Here is a 19,518-nt window from a genome sequence, read left to right as displayed (position 1 = left end):
CGAACACTCTCTCCTTTCCTTTATCCCCCCCTTCGCTCGCCTGCGCAGGTAGCGCGCCATGGCTGACTTTATCCCCATAGCGTTAACCGACAGTGTATCCGATCCATGCCATCTCCACTTCCGGTGCGCTGCGCCCCATCTCCGTTCGCCACTATAAGATGCCCTTGGTCCTTGCTCTTCTTCTTCATCCCATCCCTCTGAATCTGAAGCAGAGCTACGAGATCCAGTCGTCATTGTGGAACTAGGTTCGTCTAACAAAGGCGATGGTGTAATCTGAGAAGAAGGGATCTAGTTTTTGAAGAAGTTCAAGTCTACCCTTGGTTAGTTTGGTCTTAGGGTTCACGATGTTTGACTTCTCAGTCTCCTGTTTCTGAATCTGTTGGTCATACGCCATGTTTTGGATAATCATTATCTTATTGTTTCTCCATTGCCCTCGTCCATCCCGACTTCTGGAGTAAGCCTTGGTTGTACTAGGTTGCTCTTAACCATGTAACTTTAAATCCCGGTGTAATTTAGTATTCGACGTCGTGTAATCTTTCGTGTAATTCCAGATTTACGAAATGTGTTGTAGTTTTGCCTAAGTTGAGTGGATCCTAATTCACTCTTTTCTAAACCCTCGTGTTAGGAGACATACTTGTGTTGTAGTTTTTGCTCTTTCCACCTATAATGTAATCCTAGCCAATGTTGTGCTTTGAATCTAAGCGTGTTAGTTGCTTGAGCCCAACTCCATCGAATACTTCTTTCCACTAACATGTCATTGATTTGCTGCCCTAGAATAGGCACCATGTAATGACAACCAACCTCTATGTTTGTTTATAACATTGTAATGAAAAAAACATGTTACCTTTCCTTCCCATATTTTCCCATTTAATGTACCAAAGAGACTAACCTTTCGTAGCAACGCGATGAGAAAACATATTAGACATATGAGCCATATTTCCCAAGATTTTTTCTATACCAAGCACATCACCCGCAGCGAAGCGCGGGCAGCAGTGGCTAGTGTTGTATGATTACACAACTATCCACAGACAGTCAAGCAAATAATACAAAGAAGCTTGAACAAATCAACCACACAGAGATGAATCAAAAGAACTCGTACCAATGTAGCAAAGTAAATCCTTGTTTGTTGTCATAGTTAGAAGCCACTCCCTGCCTGATGTTGAATGTAAGAATCCAGGTGGCATTCCTTTTAAAAAGTTTAAGAGGACAAGATCAGCTAGACACAAGAAAGAGAAATTGTACCTACATAAGAAGTTTAATTACACCCTTTACATCCCTGCCTTTAATTGCTTCTCTCAATCCATGGATGGAGTAAAGATAAGGTTCCACAAAATCCTACTTCATGAAGCCAGTTGTATGATGGAAAATAGAGAAGGAGAAGAGCACACGCGCAGAAAAGAAATTTACCTTCCCACTAACTTTATAGTGAGAAATACACTTATCATTGCTGTCATTGCTAATCAATCCAATGTTTATGAATGAGCTGCAAAAATAACAAGGATACAAAGGGGCGGGGGGGGGGGGGGGGTGTGAAATGATAACTACAAAGTTGAAACACTTGTTAACGGTTCCTAATGCAGATATATTCAATCTCCCTATCTCACATATACAAACGATAAAGCAGGAAGCTAATGGAAAAATAAGGTTCCAATTCTTGCTGGGAAATTTGGGACGTACCAATGTACCATAAACATATCCAACAAAACAGAGTATAGATAACATGGACAATGTGTTAACAAACACTAAGATCAACCAACCTTGAGTTGCTATTGGAAGTATTGAAGCCTTCTAGTGGCTCCTTGCGGGCATCTTTAATTTAGCCTTGGGTTTGACTGTTTGTTTGGGAACAGTGCTGATATTCTGTTGCATAGGATGGGGTTCAGGTTGTGAACCTCAAGAATGTGTAGATAAAAAATGGATTGCTATCTAGCTTTACAGTGCAGGTTTTGGTTTTGGCACTTCATATATACACAAAGGCATCCCACATTTGTACTCAACAATGGCTGTCTCCCTTTGAACTGCTGAATTTTCCTTCACAAGCGACAAAGCATGCTCTTACCCAAACTCAGTCCTGAAAAACAGTCAGCTGCTCCAGAATGCTCTAAGCCCACACCACATTACCAGCGCGTCCTTGGCTACAACATCATAGGATAATGCCGGTGTTGGCCTCAAGAAAACAATCACGCAAGCTTGATCAGTGGCTAACCTATGAAAACGAGAAATCAAACTGGAACGGGATGAATCAAGAACACAAAGCGCGCACAGACATGGCAACTGTCAGCTGCTGACAGAGCTATTTTCATCTGATTGGTCTGAAGGATACAACGCACGCTTACACTGAATTAAGCAACTTCTAACTAGTGTAATGCCCCAGCTATTAATTCTATAGCTAATACACACAATACACTTAAAGAAAAAACTGCTAAAACATGGATACAATATGGCTTCAGCGTAACAGGCGCACGCCGCGCGCTCACCGTGCACTGCCTTGACTGGATTCAAATCCTCGCGTTCCCACCTCCTGCTGACTTGGTTTTTCCGGCTGAGTCACCACACGTGTGCACAAGCTGGATTTAGCCCAACATACCCAAGCTAAGCTGATGCTTACTTCCAAAGTACTAAACATATAAGTACTATGAGCACACAATCAGGTACCACAAAGGACTAATAAATTAGCCATGCAGAAATTCCCCATGTATTTTTCATGTACTCCCAGAGCTTCGGTTATGGAACTTTTAAATTATAGTGTATATATACAAAGTCCCTGGTTTTCTTTTCTCAAAGGCTCAAGTACATCGTCATGATGGAAGAACTAGGATTAATTAAATTGCTACCACACTACTATATCATCAATTGCTATCTAAATTGTTGTGCAAGACTATACTACTGTATTATGCCCATAAAAATCAATTGCAAGGAAAACTACATATACGATTTTTCTACCCCCATTTTTCTTCTTCTTAACACAATGATCCACAACTCTCCTAGGTGTTCCAAGAAATAAATATACATGTTACTCACTAAACTCACATTGGGATCATCCCCAAATCCTCATGTTCTGCACTGCAATAATGACTACAAAAAATTGGATCGCAAAACGTTAGGATATCCAACCACTGAATTGAATGCTCAAATAAAATAACAAAGCCTTAAATCAACCAATAGGGGATAGGAGATTAAGCATCACGTACTATCTTTCTAAAAGACCCCGTGCTTGTGCTTGAGGGTGTAGAGAATGGCAGGTCGACATTGCGGCCTACAATGATTTACCCTTGGATGTCATCATAGATGTCACAAGAGGCACAATGTGGTGGCTGATAGGATTTCCACGTCAACGACTTGCCCTTGTACTAGTTTGCAAACGTGTGATGTGGAGGTGAGAAGAGATCGTCCACCCAAGCAGCAAGCATTAGTGACACTATTACATAAAACTTGATGGAGGCGGGCGCTCTTGGTTAATGGAGGCGGGCATTGCAACTGCCTCCAATCAAAGGCCACCCTTAATGGAACTACGGAGGCGGTTACATTGCCTGCCACAGTTAATACATTAATGGAGGCGGGCGCCTTAGAACACCCACCTTGGTTAATCGGAAAAAAAATCCCCGAGCCCATTCCCGAGCCGGCCGGTGAGCTCATTCCCAGCCCACTAGCTAGATGTAGCCCCGCTATCGCCCGTCGTGCCGCTCGAAGAAGGGATCCGCCATCTCCCGCCATGCCACACGCAGGAGCAGGGACGTAGGACACCGTCGTCATCATCAGATCTAGGCGCTGCCGAGCTCCTCGCCTCCACGCTGGAGAGGGAGGCGGCCGGTGGTCCTCACCGGACAGAGCGTGGCCGGCCTCCTCCTCACCGGATCTAGGTGTGGCCGGCCTCCTCATTGCCGGATCTAGGCATGGCCAGCCTCCTCCTCGCCTCCACGCCAGAGAGGGAGGCGCGCCGATGGTCCTCATTGTCGGATCCGGGCGTGGCCGGCCTCCTCCTCCTGATTTGGGCATGGCTGGCCCTCCACCTAACCGGTACGCCGGAGAGGGAAGCGCGCCAGTGGTCCACCTCACAGGTAGGCCGCTCCTAGAGGGCATGCCACCGATGGAGGACGAGCAACCACCTCTGTCGGCCGTGAGAGGGGGAGAGGAGAGGGCGCCGCCGCCATGAGAGCGCCTTAAGAGAGAGAGAGAGAGAGAGAGAGAGAGAGAGAGAGAGAGAGAGAGAGAGAGAGAGAGGAACTAGAGTGAGGGAGGCGCCTGGAGAGGGAGAGAGGCAGGGACCGGAGGGAGGGAGGCGGCTAGGTGTGGGTTGAGAGAGAGAGGTGGAGTGATCCTGAAACCCTAAGGCACTCTATATATAGGCCCGATAGAGAGAAATAGGCCACGCGTATTAACAGGTCTCGCTGGGCCTCAACCATATTAACGCAAGCGGGCCTCATAAGGTGTTCGCCTCCGAAAATGGCCTCCATTTTTGGAGGCGGACTTCTTAAGAGGCCCCGCCTCCGTAAATAGATTTTAGGACCGTCTCCATAAATTGATTTACCGAGGCGGACAATTTTGATCACCTCCGTAAATAAAATGTCTGCCTCTGTAAATGCATTTTGCGTGGCGGTTAATTGTGACCACCTCCGTAAATAAAAACTTCACATCCTTCAACCCTCTCACCAAGTCATTCTTCATAAGCTTCTTGAGTGAGCTCATTCCAACATGAGCAAGTCTTCTATGCCATAGCCACCCAAGTGTTGTTTTGGTGAATAGGCATGTCTTCAAGTTTGCATCTTCGGAGGTGAAGTCCACTAGATATAGGTTGTGTATCTAAATCCTTTGAATATCACATGATCATCATCCTTCTTGGATACAACAACCTCCTTCTCGGTAAACAAGCATTGGAAGCCAAGATCACACAATTGTCCAACGGATAGCAAGTTGAAACTCAATGAAGCAACATATAGCACATTGGAGATGGAGTGATCATTTGATATTGCCACTTCACTCAATCCTTTGACCTTGCCCTTTGAGTTATCTCCAAATGTGATTCTTTCTTGCCCTTCTACTTCTTCATCTTGTGAGGTGAACATACGAGGATCACCGGTCATATGTTGTGTGCAACCACTATCAATAACCCAATGACTTCCACCGGTCTTGTAGTTCACCTACACACAAGAGATCAAGCTTTAGGAGCCCAAACTTGTTGAGGGCCCTTCACCTTCTCAACAAGTGACTTTGCAACCCAAATTTTCTTAGGCCTATTCTTATTTGGAGGTCCTAAGAACATGACTTTCATCTTTCCACTAGAATCCTTTCTAAGCATGTAATGAGCATTGAAGGCAAAAGGTCTAGCATGCTTGGCCAAGGGTTGTGGTGGTGGAGTTTGGCACTCATGGGCAAAGTGGCCTTCTTGTCGACACTCAAAACACTTCTTTGGCTTTGGCTTTTGTTGTTGTTGAGCTTGAGCCTTCTTCTCTTTGTTTGCCATGTACCCAATGCCACTTCTATCCATCTTCATGACGGTGTTCATTAGTAGCTCACTTTGAAGATGCTTGCCTCTTCTGAACTTGCTCAATCCAATCTTGAGATGCTTTCTCCAACTTGAGCTTCTTATTCTCTTCCTTGAGAGCATCATTATTTTTCTCTTGCTTGAGCTTCTTGTTCTCTTCTTTGAGCTTCTGATTCTCAAGAATCAAGTCACCATCATGATCACTAGTTTCAAGCACTATGGTGTTGGTGGTCTTGAGCTCTTCAAGATCTTTCTTGAGCTTTTTATTGTCATTCTTGAGCTTGACAAACTCATCATAATCATTGGCCTCAACCACTTGCTTGCCCTTGCTACTAGAACTTTGCTCAATGCTCCCAATGATCAAATCATCACATGATGTAGCTATATCAATCTTAACAACATTGTTAGTAGCATCATGTGGCTCATTGGATAGAAATTCTTGAGCAATGACAAGATTATCATGATTAATCTTAAGAGTAGTATATTCTTCTTTTAGCTTGTTGTGGCTAGTGATGAGCTCTTTGTGCATCCCCTCAAGTTTATCATGTTTATCTTTAAGCTCTTTCTTAGAAGATTTGAGCTCCTTGAGTTTGGATGATATAGCATCATTTGTTTCTCTAAGCTCAACACTAGCCTTTTCGGCTATATCACATTTTGCTAAAAGTGAATCATTCTTAGCCTCTAGTTTTTCATTCTTAGCTCTACTCTTTCTAATGATCTTAGTGTATTGATTTAGCAATTTAACAAGATCATCATAAGAGGTGATTCATATTCATCATCATCACTATCGCTATCATCATTGCTAGCATGTTCATCACCACTACTATCATCATTTGATACCTTGCGATCACCTTTGGCCATAAGGCATAGGTGTGTAGGGGATGATGGTGGTGGTGGCGGTGAAGATGATGAAGAGTCAATAACAATGGCGACCACCTTCTCATTGTCACTATCATCATCAGATGAGCCACTAGATGAATCAATGTCCATGAGCCAATCACCGACGATGTATGCCTTTCCACTTTTCTTCTTCTTGTGGAAGTCCTTCTTGCCATCTCTCTTATTGTATGGCTTGTTTTTCTTCTTCTCATCTTCTTCTTCATTGCTTGAGTCATCTTTCTTGCCCTTGTACTTGTTCTTGTACTTGTCTTTCTTGGGCTTTGTGCAATGATGTGCTAGATGACCAAGTTCTCCACAATTGTAGCAATCCATCTCAGAGATTGGCTTCCTTCTAGAGCTTGTGAAGAACTTCTTCTTCTTGCCATCGAACTTGATGCCACTCTTGTTGAGCTTCTTTAGCATCTTGGTGGTTCTTTTCACCATGAGAGCAAGGCTTGCATCATCAACTTCATCATCACTTGAGCTCTCATACTCAAGCCTTGCTTTGCCCTTCTCTTGGCTAGCTTTGAATGCTAAGTCTTTTTTCTTTCTTCTTAGTAGAGGATGAGCCATCTTGTGGTGTGATATGCATGTACATCTCATGAGCATTGATCTTTCCCAAGATTTATGTTGGTGTAGCGGTGGAAAGATCACCTTGATAAAGCACGGTCATAATATACCCATATTTGTCAATGAGGAGGGCACTCAAGATCTTTCTTACAACATCGGATGGTTGCATTTGAGTGATTCCAAGCCCATTGACTTCCTCTACAAGAACATTCAAGCATGAATACATTTCATTAGCACATTCTTTGGGACGCATCTCAAAAGAGTTAAGCTTTTTCATGACAAGATGATAGTGTTCCTCACGCTCACTCTTTGTTCCCTCTTGGAGTGCACAAACGTCCGACCATAGTGTATGGGCGTCTTTGTGGTTCCTTACCCGGTTGAACACATCTTTGCAAAGGCCTCTAAAGACGGTGTTTCGAGCCTTTGCATTCCATTTTTCGTAATTCACCTCATCGCCTTGTAGGTGTGTAGCATCCCGAGGTTTTGGAAAGCCTTGTGAGGCGGCTCTAAGTATTCCAACATCTAGAGCTTCTAAATATGCCTCCATGCAGATTTTCCAATATGGAAAATCATCCCCCTCAAAGATAGGAGGAGGTCCATACCCGTGAGACATATTTCTCTAGGCAGTTAAGCCTAAATACGTGAGCATGAGGCTCTAACACCAATTGAAAGGATCAAGATGCCTAAGAGGGGGGGGTGAATTGGGCTAATTCTAAATTTCTTTGTAATAATTAAGTCCTATGGTTAGCCCAATTAACCCCTTTTGCCTAAAAAGTGTTTCTATTGATCTACCACACAAAAGTTTAGCAACCTATGTTCTAATCCTACTCTAGCATGGCAATTTTATGAATGTAAATGACAAGAATTGAATTGCTCAAAGTAAATGCTCAAAGTAAGTAGAGAAGGACGAACACAACGATGTTTTGCCGAGGTATCAGAGAGTCACTACTCCCCACTAGTCCTTGTTGGAGCTCCCGCGCAAGGGTGTAGCTCCCCCTTGATCTGCACAAGGATGAAGTGCTCTCTACGGGTTGATTCTTTGACACTCTGTCGTGGTGAATCACCCACAACCGCTCACAACTTGAGTTGGGTCATCCACAAGCTCCACCGGATGATCACCAAACTCCCAATCACCACCAAGCCATCTAGGTGATGACGATCACCAAGAGTAACAAGCACGAACTCTCACTTGACCACGACAAGCCTAATGAGAAGGGTGGATGCACACTTTGCTACTCTTGATCTCACTAATGAGGGCTCTCTATGGGATTCTCAAATCTCAATCACCTCACTAGGACCTTGCTCTTCTTCGAACTCTCAAAGGTATTTCTCAGCTGCTGGAATGAGCAAAATTACCCCACACATGAATGGAGGAACTATTTATAACCATGGCTAAAAAATGAACCGTTATGTGCCTCTACGGGGTGACCGGATGCTCCGATCATGTTGACCGGACGCTCCGGTCAGTTCTCCCCGAACTCCAGTGTTTAAAATGTGACCGGACACGTCCGATCATGATTTTCCCTCTCTGGAACCTTACTAGAGTTGACCGAATGCTGGGACTCAGCATCCAATCACTTCACCTCTCAGCATCCGGTCGCACCAGACGATTTCACCTTGATCAAATGAATTGACCGGACTCTGCACCAGCGTCCGGTCACCCGAAGCCAGTGTCCGGTCAGTATTTGACCCTCCATTCACTTCCAACTCTTGATCATATGTGAATGAAGTTTGCTCCAAAGGATCTAAGGGCTTTTTAGGAGCTACCTAGTGCTAGATTTAGCAAGTGTGCACCACACCTAACTCACTAGACTCACCTAGGCCAATCTACCCGTCCATACCCCCCTTAATAGTACAGCCAAAGGAAAAACAAAGTCCTAAACTACTCTAAGTGTCTCTTCCACTCCAATCAACACTTAGAACTAGTCCATCCTTAACCTTGTCATTCATCCTTTGAAAACCAAAACAATTTCCATCGTAGGGGCATGACCATAATGATAGCCCAATCGATCTCCATTACCATGACCTAACTTAATTGCCTCTGCAAAACACATGTTAGTCATAGTAATCACGTATTGTCATTAATCACCAAAACCCAACTAGGGGCCTAGATGCTTTTAGCCCTCTCCTCCCTCCTCTCTCCCATCCTGAGCACACCCATCTAGGAGGCCCACATTTTCCTCACTCCTCCATTGTTGCGTCCGCCCCTCACCATGAAGCGCTTGGATTTTGAAGCATGAGCATGATCTTCTTGCTCTAAGGTTAGTAACAACTAACAAGCATCTACTCCTTTGATTTTGTTGCTTAGTTACCATTGTTTTGATGGCTACATTGCTTGATTCTCATTCTAGTTGTTTCTTCCTTTTAGAGAGCACTTTCCAATTCGACTTTGTGGAAGGCATCCAAGCAAATTGTGGTGAATAATCCATCATCCAAAAGGTTGCTGTCTATGAACCCATTTAAATTAGCTAATTACATGGTGGTCAATATGATTGTTAGTATGTGATGCTATAATTAGTTCTTGTAAGGAGTAGAGTAGATTCTTTTGCAATTTTGATGAGCAAATTAATCCATGTGTCACCTACCAACACATTGTTTGGAGCTACATTGTTGTTCATGATCAAGTTGCCAATTTTATTTTTTTTAATTAGTGTCTCCATTTTTATGTGGCATGGAATAGAATAATTGTTCTTGATTAGTGTTAGTGTGAACCCAAGTGTGCAAAAGTTATGTGTATACGTCCAATCTCCCATTATCTTAAAAAAATACGTCCAATCTCCGTCGCCATTATTGGATTGTGCATTATTCAAGTTTTGGAGCCGCGCGGACGATTATGACGTTTGAGTCGACATGATATGCATAGTCAGCCTGTTCGTTGGTTAGTTTCAGCTAGCCCAAACCAGCTAATTAATAGTGTTTTTCTCTCACAACAAACCAGCACCAGCCAGCCCAAACCAGCCCAGAAACCAACCAGCGAACAGGCCGAGTGATTTCTCGTGGGAGATATTTTAAATATACCATTGTGTCTCGTGGGAAATTTAAAAAGGGAACAGAAACAGAGCATAGTGATTTTATTTTTAGATATATTTGTTTGGAGAGAGATGAGATGGAAACAGACACAGATGGATCAACTAATCCCAGTATAATATGCCGCGTGTAGCACCTGATGATGTGAATGCAACCAGCAGCAAGCAAGGATGTGGAGCTGAGGCGACCGCGGCACGACCGCTGGAGTGACGCCACAACCAGCAGCAAGCAAGTTGCAAAAATTTCAGTCAATTTTTTTGGGTGTTTTTCACCATTTTGTATGTATCGGCCCCCTCCGATATTTATGTCACAACCGATGGACCGCACCCTGCATCAGACAATCCAATCTCAATTCATTCCTAAGCCAAACATTACCTATGAGGACCACACTAGAGAACAACATGATGAATGGATGAATTTTCATATAATATGTGTTGATGGCGAATTGACATCAGGATCATACATCAGCAACTGCTAGCACGCCCTAGGGTGCAATCAACCTATCACATGCAGTAAACAGCTCAAGGACAGACGGAACCAATCTAGAGATTGATTAGGCTGATCTAGAAACCGTCCTTTGCCGCAAAAGCCTTAAAACACATCCCAGGAGGACCCATCGAGAAGATGAACGCCTAGGGTAGTTCTAGGGTCGGCAAGGCCACCTATAACGTCCATAAATCTCACGAAGAGATGCAACGAGCAGCTAGAGGGTTAGAAAAGGGTAGAACTTCAGTAATACATATAAAAAAGACAATGGAGTATTGGATCCTTCAATCGGTCATGATTCTCAGATATATAGAGGGGGTGGTCTTAGTCCAATTGAAAATGAGTACAAATCGTAATCTCCAAGTTTCCTATATGAAAACACATCCGAAAACCGATTTGGAAAGTAATCATGTCGGTGTTTTGAGAACAGACGAGTAAATTTAGTGCCGGTTGCTCAAGGGAATTGATGGCTAGCACTGGAGACACAAGGAATTATACTAGTTCGGGACGAAGCCCTACGTCCAGTGCTGGAGACTACGAGTACGTGTTCCACAAGTTCAAGTGCTCCAAATGGCTTATAACAGGGGGTATGCAAGCTAAGATTCTACTAGTAGAACGCTAGAGGTAGGGGAAATCGATCCTTTAGGAAGAAGGCCCGGCTCCCCTTATATAGCCGCGGGGGGCGGGATACATGCAGAAGTGTAGGGTTCTCCTGGCCCGAGTGGCCGAAATTACGAGGGAGGGAGAAGCTAGTAAGCTCAGCAATCCATCCTGTCTCGTCCAGGCTTCTGCATGCACATCTAGGCATGGTCGTTGAGGCCTTGCTCACCACACCAAGGCATGGCGTACGGTGGCAACACCGTGCTGGCTGTGGCGGCACCATGGGAGTGGTGGCTGTTCACCAACTGCCCTGCACAGCGTGGGGTTGTTGTAGTCATCGTGGCTTCCGCCCTAGCGTCCGTTTCTTCGAGAAGAAGTCATGATGTATGGGGAGAGTGGCTGTCCATCATGGACTACCTGCTCTCTGGGTTGCGGCCCCGTTGCCACGACCTCTTGTGGCCGGGTCAGGGGCATTGGATGCGGCTGGATTGTGAGGAGCTGCCTCCTGGTCATGATTCACATACCGTAGTAGGTGTGATCGTACGCCTGTCTATCAAGCTAGACGGGATTTGGGCGGTGTTGAGCCAGGCATGGTGATGTAGCCAAGTCCTAGTGTTGTCTTGTCTATCAGTAGGGTGCTACACAAGGTGACACTCTGCCCTAGGGCCTGGCGGTTAGAGGCGTGGTCGTCCTTCTTGTACCAGGCGGAGTGTGCGCGTGTGCATCCGGTCCGGGTAGGTGTATTTAATGCGTCCCCCACCTCCCATCCTTTCCTTAGTGGCTAAGGCTGAAGGTGGTCGAGGGCACCCCACGGTGCATGGTCAAGAGGCGGGTGAGGTCGATGCGGGCCTCATGAGGCTTGGGGGAGAGAGGTTGAGGCAGGCCACGGTCTAGTTGGGCTGCGGTCATCTGGTCCATCTGGGTGACTCTCTATCCGTGTCATGGGGGTATCCTGGTGATGTACCCCTGACAAATCAGTTGCCAGGTAGCAGCGGCTGGACCGGCCTGGCCGGGTCTCAAACGGGCTAGGTCGGCTAGACAGGCCGTGATGCAGGGGGATCGGCCTGCTGGGTCTCAAACCGATCAGGCCAGTTTCGTCGAGGCTGTCGCGGGAAAGACCCTACAGGGCACGTATGGGAGAGGGTAGCCAGCCTTGCTGGTTCAACAGAAGGGGGTGCCTCATCTTCTCATTTTCTTCTCCGTATCTTCATGCAACATTCCAAATATATTTTAAAGACTATTTAACTGCTAGGAACATTTTCTAAAAACCCTTTTTATGCTTCTTGGCCATTTTTATTGTCAAGATATGCCCCCGGCGGCCTGTCTTTAGGTGCACTGAAAACATAAGAAATTAAATACCAACGATGTCCAACTCATCGTCAGCTATCTAGCGACAAAGGGCAATGTATACATGAGCCATATTTGTTCTAAGGGCGATACATGTATCAGTCAATGTTTCAGCAACACACTCTAAGCTGCTTGCCAAACACTTCTAAAGTATTTTTTAAAATCACCGACAAAGAGGCAGAATAGTCTTCCACACCAAATCACCGACTTGAAATGACCTGCTTTTCACTTTCATGTTATAAGCTCGAGTAACTCTAGCTTTATCCTTCTCGATCTCCTTTAAAGCTTGTATTCTCTTAACGGTCACCTCACGGATATTATCCATCATTAGATCATGATACATAATAGCAGATAAATCATTTTGCTTTACAAGTTTATATGCATCCAAATTCACTTCGATAGGCAACACGGCCTCTTGCCCATAAACATGCTCAAAGGCAGTAAGCTTAGTGGCACCATGACTAGAGATGCAATGAGCCCACAAAGCCTTAGACAAAACCTCATGCCACCTCTAGGGATTGTCCTCAATCTTCTTCTTAATCAACTTGATCAAAGTTTTATTGCTCAATTCAGCTTGGCTATTAGCTTGAGCCTAATATGGAGATGAATTGAGTAGCTTAATCTTATATAATTCAGGAAAATCCCTCACCTTCTTAGGCACAAAAGAAGTTCCTTGATCTGTAGTTAATGTTTGGGGAACGTCGAATCTATGTTTTATGTGCTCGGTAATAAACTCAATCACCTCTTTATGTGTCATACTCTTCAAAGGAACAACCTCAGTCTACTTAGTAAAGTAATCTGTATCAACCAAGACAAAGCAATGTACCTTTGATGATGGGGGATAAATTTAGCCAATGAAGTCTATCCCACAAGCCATGGTTTGATAATTGGATGGAACAACGCAGCAGGTATCAATTAAACATTACCAAATCGTTGGCACTCTTCACAACCTTTGTAGTAATGGAAACAATCGGCAATCAAAGTAGGCCAATAAAAACCATAGGCCGTCTCAATAACTACTTCATCTTTGGAGCCGATTGATGCGTACCGCAAATGCCTTCATGAACTTCTCCCATGTCCACTCTAGCCTGATCATCAGCCAAACATTTGCGCAACAAATCTTTGGTGGTTTCTCGATACAATTCATCATCATGCAAGATAAACTTGAAAGCATTCCGCCGAATATTTTTATCCACATTGATGATTTGATCGCGTAGATATGCAATAATGGGAGCTCTCTAATGACTCAAATCGGCCTTAACATTGATAGGAAGAAATTTGGGCCAATTTGGTGTAGACCCAGGCAAACCGTCCTAGTCATCCCTTGGAGGCCGGTTCCTGCAGACTCCATGCAGCAGCAGTAGAACCAGTCTGACTTGTTTCAGAAAATGGCCTGGTTGGTTTTGGCAGCCGGGCTGCACTGATGCTTTGCATTGGCCCATCTTTGACATGAAGTTGTGCCCACCGACGTCATAACCTGATGCTTGTTGAGCTAACATGTAAGCTTTATAATTCTCATGCCTAGCAATATGCTGAACTTGGAATTTCACAAATTACCCAATAATGTCAAGGCATTTTTCAAGATAAATATTTAGTGACCCTTCCAACCATTGATAAACACCGATAACTTGCTGCAAAATCAGTAAATAATCACAAAAGGCAAAACTTGCTGCACATCTATAGATTGCAATATTTCCAAGCTAGATAAGAGATCCTCATATTCTATCAATTGATTATTAATCCAATCGGCAAGACATCTCAAAAATAGCACCATTAGGAGAAACAATGACAATACCAACACCTGGGCCATCTTTGCAAGCCGATCCATTAAAATAAAGCTTCCAAGGAGTGCAAGTTATATAATTGACCTCATAACCTAAGTCAATTGCATGCTCAACAATAAAAATCAATAGGAACTTGACCTTTTAAAGTTTTCAATGATTCAAAGACAAATCTTTCCACTAAGGATTCGCTGATGCAACATGTGTTTGATGACATCAGCCTGGCAAGAAGTTACACATGTGCTAGAAAGCAAATAATGTCTCAACTTAGAACATGCATAGTATAATGAAAAACATAACTTCTCAATATGGGCATACCTTGTCTTGGGATCAAGAAGATGACAACCAATATATGAAATCACATATTCTTTTTTGCTGTCCTCTTGAGTCAATACCGCACCAATGACGGTTTCTTTGACAGCAATATATAATTTAAAAGGAGCCCCCCTCCTAGGTGCATGAAGAATGGGTGGTGTTGATATATATTCCTTAATCTTATCAAATGGCACTTATTGCTTTGCCCCCACAAGTGAATTTAGATTCATATTTTAAACGATGTATGGGGGTGAAAGGAACAATCTTCCCAGATAAGTGTCCAATAAACCTCCTCAAGAAGTTCACTTTTTCCCAAGAATTTCTGCAAATCCTTCTTGCATTTAGGCGATTGAACTGTCTTGATGGACTTTATCCTCTTGGGATCTATCTCTATGCCTTTATCATGAATTATAAAGCCTAGAATTCCCCAGTCGATACACTGAAAGGATATTTGAGTGGACTCATCTTCGATCCTTATCGGCACATCCTCTCAAAAGCAAGACACAAATCGGCCAATGAGATCATGAGCACCTGATTTGATCACAATATCATCAATAGAGACCCCCATAATCACACCAAGCAAGTCATGGAAATTCATAGCCCATTGATAATTTGCACCAGGCCTGGTGCAAGCGGTAGAGTCTTACCGCCTGTGGACCGGAAAGTCCCGGGTTTGAGTCGCGGTCTCCTCGCATTGGACAGGCGAGGGTAAGGCTTGCCACTAACACGCTTCCCCAGACCCCGCACAAAGCGGGAGCTCTTTGCACTAGGTACACCCCTTTATTCTTCAAACCAAAAGTCATAAAAATATACTCAAAGAGACCAATAAATCCAAGAAATATAAAAGCCATTTGAGAAGCATCCACTTCGGCCATAAAGATTTGATTATAACTAGCATTACCATCAAGAAAGCTAATAAATCTATGTCCTGAAACATCATTGATAAGCATATCGGCTCTAGTCATAGGATACTCATCTTTTGGAGTGGCTCTATTAATATCTCTAAAATCAACTCTAACCCATAGCTTTCCAGAATCTTCCTTCTCAATGCGCACAATAGTAGGAACCCACTCCGCATACCTGCATGGTCGAATGAATGCCTCTTCTAAAAACTAATTAATCTTCTCTTTAATCCGACTGTATATTGTAGAGTTGAACAACACGGGTGTTGTTTGTGAGGCCTAAACGCAGGATTCATTGGCAGCAGATGCTCGACGAGCTCGTGGCTTAGTCTAGACATGCATATCAATGTAACTCCATGCAAAACAATCAACATATTCTTTGAGAAGCTAGATTAACTTAGCTTTATAACTGGCTTCTAAGTTTTGATCTACATACATCAACCTAGGCATAGAACCATCCCCAATACCAACTTTTTCCAATGCTTTGGCCGACGTGAAACCATGTTAAGCATAGAAGGTCATTTTAGGGTTTTCAAAATACAATAGTCAAGCTAGGAAAATAATGATACGAAGACCATAGATGTAAATCTACAACATGCTCTGATACCCATTGTGGGGCCCGTCGCGTTAATTTATCTAAATTGGGTGTCATCCACTTGACTGACCCGTTTTACATAAACCAACCATGGTGATCCCCTAGAGATTCAATCCGTACCTCCCCTACCTAGATCACTAAGTAGAGTTACATTCCACGAACCAACCATCAAAACTTCACATAACTCGATCATCTCTTTACAAGTTACATCATTGTTATGAAAACAAGAAATAGATCGATGAACTATTCATCAAGTCAAACTAGTATATAACCCAATGTTTTAGTTGACTCTCTTTCCATTTACTACTAAGATCAGAGTAATGATAGCCTTTGGGGATGCCCATCCCATAGTGTGCTAAACTTTGACATCACTTGAGCTTGGCTCAAGTGGTCTTCAAGTCTAAAGCACATGCAAAACATCTTTACGGCAGCACTGTGAGTACATTTTGTACTTAGAGGAATTATTCCAATATACTTCTTTTGTTGATGCAAGGAATTATTCCAATATACTACACTGAGTCTAGAAGAAACAACAACCAAGCAATTCTGAAGACTTCAGGCTTTCGAAAAGATCACTGCAGAGGTGTACAGTTGTACCCACATAGATAAGAAGGGCGATCTTCTATAACCATGCCCAAAAATGGGTTGCCTCGAGGTTCCAACCTTTCCTCAGTGTGGCTTCTGAATCCATGAACATTCTAGAGGATGACCGAGGTATTGGCTTCCCACGTTACCCCCGCGTCACAACCCGAGTCGAATCCACGCAATAAGCAAGTCACCACTAAGTGCTCTGTTGGAATGTCCTGATGGTCTGCCATAGGGTCCCACAGTGCGCTATAATGTTTCTCACAACAGTACAAGTGTGAAATACTTTGTCATTTTTATGGGTGTTCTCGTGGACGATCCGAGGATCTAGCAGAGAGGGTCCGCGGGTGCAAGAATTTGAGAGGGTGCTCTCGAGTTCCCTAAAAATAAATATTCTTTTTTAACTGGCCGGTTTGAGGTTCTTGTGGATGGTTCGCGTGAACCTCAACTATGGAGACTAAGTGTTGACTATGTTTGTGAAGTGTGCGTTCTCACGGATTATTCGATGTCATGGCGTACTATCCGTGTGAACATCAACAGAACCTATATTCTTGAGATATTCTTGGTGTTCTTAGGTGATAGAATCTAGGTTGTGGATGATCTTTATGATGAATGTGCAGGGGTTATGTAGGGTTGCTTAGGTGATGTGTTGTCTTGTGGTAGCTAGAGTTTGACCTCTAGCTGTTAAGTGCATCTAGTGATTTGGAGATCAAATAAATCTTGAGAAAATGGTGAAAATTCATGAATTGGGGAGTGACAATTATCTTTGGGATTGGGTGACTCTGAGGTCATCAAGATCATGCATTGAACCTTGTTCTTCCTTGCTTTCAAGCAAAAGAGATGGATTTGTCCCATTTGTAATTTTATTGCAAAAATCATAAAAATGCCTAGAGAGAAATCCAAGAGATTCATGAGGAGATTGAGTGGGGGATGACATTGAGCTTACACATGTGATGATGGAGCAATTACAATGCTTCATCTTGCATCCATACATATCGAGATCAAGAGTTAGGATTGATGAGCTATCCCTCTCTCTTCTCCCATGGTCCCACATGTCAGCGCAAAATGGATAAACCAGTACCGGAATTGAATGTAAAAAAGTATAAAGCTACCGGAACTTTAGGGTTGATGACCAAATTGCACTTTAGGATAAACCGGTACTAGAATTGAATGTAATGAAAACTTGAAACTTGGATCCCAATAACCGGAACTTGAATATCAATCATAAAAATATAAAGCACATGAAAGATTTGAACCAATGTAAAACTCAAACAGTAGTCGCACAGCCCAAACATAGGTTGGTGATGCACTAGCTTCCCTTTACTTCATCAAGAATCCGTAGTCACAACCTCGGCACCAGCACTCCCGGACCCGAACCTATGGAGCAAGACTACCTTAGGAACTAGACCACGGTGGTCATGAACTTATTTTATGAAAGCTCAACTAAACATTGTTCCCGTGAAGGCTAAACCACAAATTCGCACTTTTCTAAAAAAAAATCAACTAAGTTGCTTGCTGTTTTCACCATATAAAACTCTCAGACCACTTAACTAAATGTAGCAAATAAATACTTCTCGAACATCAATAGAAAATTTTCAACAATAGAAATTAAGGTGACCAGGACCCATACTGACCCTAACTATGTCGAAATTAAGGGAAAACATTTCTGTGCAGCATATTCCCAACAAGATAGGACAACAACACTATTTTAACACAGTTACTCCTAAACCATTTATCGGATTCAAGCAAACCCAGTGCCGTTGGAAGGATAGTAGTTGGCTACAGCTCTTATTTCATGGAGATTTTGAAATTCTACATTAATTATTCTCAGAAACTCATCGGATAGTCAGCTTAATTCACACATGCTCCAAATTGATCAACTGGTCACCAAATTAACTCCCTACAAGTGATTCATGCGTATAGGGGTTGACTTTAGATTACCCTCAAAGAGAAGAACACAAATATCAGGAAGAATTCCTCCTCTTGCTCCTCCCTTTTCCTTGCTCTAATCTGTTGGGCTAATAAAAACAAATTCAACCTCTTCAATTTTCCTAGAAACGAACCATCAACCAAGGTCCATTAAACAAAGCTATCAAAGGAAGATGTTGGGACTAGTACCCATATTGCTACGTGCGCAGTAGAACCTGAACTTATTCCAGCTGTCTTTTTGCAGAGCCTGCAAGTGCCCTGTCTCTCCTTGCAAAATTTTTCACATTCCCCGTCACATCGAATCTTTGGACGCATGTATGAAGCATTAAATATAAATAAAAAATAAAACTAATTACACAGTTTAGACGAAATCCACGAGACGAATCTTTTAAGCCTAATTAGACTATGATTGAACACTATTTATCAAATAACAACGAAAACTCTACGGTATCTATTTTGCAAAATTTTTTGCATCTACACAAGCCCTAGGACGTGGTGGCGTGAATAGTCTGGGCGACAGGAACAGAGACGGGCACGTTAAAGAGGCGCAAATGAGCAGCAGGGCGGCCGTGGCGGCGTTAAAAGCAGGAGTCGTCGGACTCCTATATCCCTGTCTAAAGTTTGATAAAAACAAGAAACACTAAGCCATATCCGTCGGTCCATATTTGATGGCTCCTCAAAATTCGTGCAACCTTCAAATAAACTAATTTAATAGTCAACCAGATCTGTTTCAGCAACCTTTACGCAACCACCACGGAGCTGATTGTCCAAACGAAGGCTCAGTCAACCAAATATTTATTTTAAGTAAATGGTTATACAAACTCTGTAATCAAGATGGAATACGGCAGGAATTATTAGAAAATAAATACTTAAAAAATAAAATATTTTCCCAAGTTAATATGAAAGCTGGGCATTCTCACTTTTGGATGGACTTAATGGCAGTGAAGGATCAAGTTTTGGATTTGGTGAGCTTCAACTTAAGATATGGTTGTCAAATCAGGTTCTGGGAAGATTCCTGGT

General features: G+C 43.1%; 1 pseudogene; it reads right to left on the bottom strand.

Annotated features, from left to right (window-relative positions):
- Window positions 1–1,083: 1,083 nt before the first annotated feature.
- On the bottom strand, window positions 1,084–2,135 carry LOC136530345 (uncharacterized; annotated as a pseudogene).
- Between the last annotated feature and the right edge of the window lie 17,383 nt (window positions 2,136–19,518).

The sequence above is a fragment of the Miscanthus floridulus genome, unplaced genomic scaffold, assembly GCF_019320115.1.
Source record: "Miscanthus floridulus cultivar M001 unplaced genomic scaffold, ASM1932011v1 fs_10_2_3, whole genome shotgun sequence".
Classification (NCBI taxonomy): Eukaryota; Viridiplantae; Streptophyta; class Magnoliopsida; order Poales; family Poaceae; genus Miscanthus; species Miscanthus floridulus.
Note: the sequence above shows the minus strand (reverse complement) of the source record. Positions and strands in the feature narration are given on the sequence as shown.